This window comes from Myotis brandtii, unplaced genomic scaffold (genome assembly GCF_000412655.1).
Source record: "Myotis brandtii unplaced genomic scaffold, ASM41265v1 scaffold45, whole genome shotgun sequence".
Lineage (NCBI taxonomy): Eukaryota > Metazoa > Chordata > Mammalia > Chiroptera > Vespertilionidae > Myotis > Myotis brandtii.
In genome coordinates, this window is record NW_005367209.1 from 7161133 (window position 1) to 7163733 (window position 2601).

Below are 2601 nucleotides of genomic sequence, written 5' to 3' on the forward strand. Positions count from 1 at the left end.
AACCCAGGACCCTTTGGTCCACAGGCCAATGCTCTATCCACTGAGCCAAACCAGCTAGGGCTAAAAATATATTTAAAAAAATAAAATAAAGAAAAGTGTAGGGATCACATCCTCAGATTTTCCTGTCCTCCAACCCCCTAGTCACCCAGAGCTGTGGCTTGCAGCCCTGCATAGAGGCTTTGTCTGTCCCTCCTCCCTGCAGCCTCCTCTCCTGGGGGCTCCTGCCCACTGTACCTCTGGATCCCTCTTTCTATATCCTCATCTGAACCCAGTTCCCTGCCTTTCCTAAAGACCAATCCGGCTGTGATTTCAGTGTTGTCTGAGCAGAGGGCTATGGGGTGGGGGCAGAGGCTTTCTGGAAGAAACCAAGAGCCTGAGAAGGCTAGCTGCCTTTGGCATCAAAGCACCCCTCCCCCTCCCATTGATTCATTGTTGCCCTTGTCCCAAATGTCCTCAGGCCATGAATGGTCATCTCCTTTAAGACAATGCTCACTGCTAGCTGACGAGGCCATGAGCTCCACGGAGGGCTTGAGACAAATGTCCTCTATCTCTCAAGGCCAGGGGCTCACAGCCACATTTTGCAGCTTGAGTAGGATGGGAGTTGTGGGTCAGTCCAGGGCTGCTGGTGGCCAAAGTAAAGACCAAGGGGCAGTCCACACAGATAGCCCAGACCCACTGGCTGGGACAGTTCTGGATGTCATTTCAGGCACATCCTGGCACTCAATGAGAATGACAGTCCCTGAAGCTATACCACAATGTCCTCTGCACATGAGGAGTGGATGGGGACCTGGGTAAGCACTACAATATTACGAGATGGGACTGGCACTTGGGCGAGGCCAGGGTGTCCCCAGCTGATGCTGGAAGTGGGGTATAAGCAGCTCTAGAATTCTCGATCCTCTGGCTGAATGGGGAGATCCCAGGTGGCCTGGCTTCTGCCCACTGGGTCAGTGAGTTCCTCCGCTGCTGATGGCACTGTGTTATAGTGGAGGAGGGAGGTTGGTGCTCCAGACTCCAGCAGCTCCAAATCCGAGGGGCACCCAGAGAGAGGTGTGAGAGTGCTTTCCCAGAACTGAAGGGAAGTAAGAGCAGTGGAGCCTGGCCTGAGCAAATGGCCAGGAGAGAAAGAGGCTACAGGAGGGATACCAGAGGGTCATCGCCTGTGTGGATGCTGGAATGTGGCGCTTAGGGTTCCAGAAGTTGAGCCTGGGAAGGGAGGAGAGTGCCAGACTCAAACCCACAGCCAGAAAGAGCAGTGCCCAGGGTGCAGGCCACTGGCAAGGAAGGCTAGGCAGGTGGCCAGAGACTTTGATCCTCAGCAATAGCAAACATAAGATGGGGGCAGGTGAGGAAACCACAGGAAAAGCCACGACCAGCTTCTCGCACAGCCTTCCTCATTCCTCTGGCTCAGCAGCGTCCCCCTAGACTTGAGGTACAATCTCTCTTACAGCTGATAGGGAGGTGCTTTGCAGCACACAGTAGGTGCTTTATAAATGTCAGCTTAATAGCTAAGTTAAAGGGGGTCCCAAAATTCACACAAGAAGTAATTTTGATAGAAAACACAGGCTTATAATGAAAAATTGTAAAGTTTTTATTGATTCATAAAGTATACAGTATAAGGTTATGTATGGAATAGCATATCGGGTAAATGGCCTCCACGGCTTTGCTGGCACATCCGCACTCTTTTGTTGAAATTTTCCATGACCCAAATTCGGCTGCTCAGGCAATAACAGTTAATGGTGCTCGCTATCGCGACATGATAATCCAGTTTTTTGTGCCGTGGAGGCCATTTACCCGATATGCTATTCCATACATAACCCTATCCTGGGTACTTTATGAATCAATAAAAAATTTACAATTTTTAATTATAAACCTGTGTTTTCTATCAAAATTACTTCTTGCGTGAATTTTGGGACACCCTTAGAAGAAGCTGAAAACAGGCTGCCCTGGAACTTGGTGTTGGAAAGAGGGACTTGAGGGCAGTGCAAACGGTAAAAGCCTAAATGTCCTGTTGCCCATCCACCTACCTTTGAAATGCTCCACCCCAAGAAGCCAGACAGAGAATGATTAGTGCCCTGAGGACAACACTAGGCAGGGGGTGACAATGATCCCATTTTACAGCAAAGAAACTGACGTTCAAAGTAAATAACTTGCTGAATGTCAGACAGCTCCTAATTCGGACACTCAAACTTTGAATCCCGCTGTCTGGACCACACAGAATTCACTCGCTCTGAATGATCCCATCGCAGGGAGCCACGTCTCCCCGGCCTCTCAGACCAACGCTCCAGGGGAGTGTGGTGGGGCCAGGTGGAAGCCCCCTTTTCTAGATCCCTGAGTTCCCCCAGGCTTCCGGCAGGGGGCGCCATGCTCCTCCCGAAGTTCTAGTTTAAGACCAAAAGGTGGCGGTCCGCCAGGTTCAGAGGGACGCTCCCTAGTTAAAAGCCCGTTTCAGGAGGACGGGAAGGCTAGAAGCGATGAAGTCAGCAAAGAGAGCTAATGGTGCAAGAACTGTCCCGGCCCCAGGGCCCGGGATGTGAAGCAGAGGGGTGGAGTTGAGGGGCGGGAGCCCAACGAGAGAGAGAGAGAGAGAGAGAGAGAGAGAGA

General features: G+C 51.2%; 1 protein-coding gene and 1 long non-coding RNA gene across 2 annotated transcripts in view; one reads left to right on the top strand and one right to left on the bottom strand.

Annotated features, from left to right (window-relative positions):
- The window catches only part of EBF4 (early B-cell factor 4), a gene marked incomplete at its 5' end in the record, with an annotated part of 54022 nt that overhangs the window by 3567 nt on the left and 47854 nt on the right, over positions 1 to 2601 (bottom strand). The window lies entirely within an intron of this gene.
- Positions 66 to 2592, top strand: LOC102258353. Its single transcript, XR_314087.2, has 3 exons — positions 66 to 1509; positions 1618 to 1622; positions 1922 to 2592. It is a non-coding gene; the product is annotated as an uncharacterized LOC102258353 (long non-coding RNA).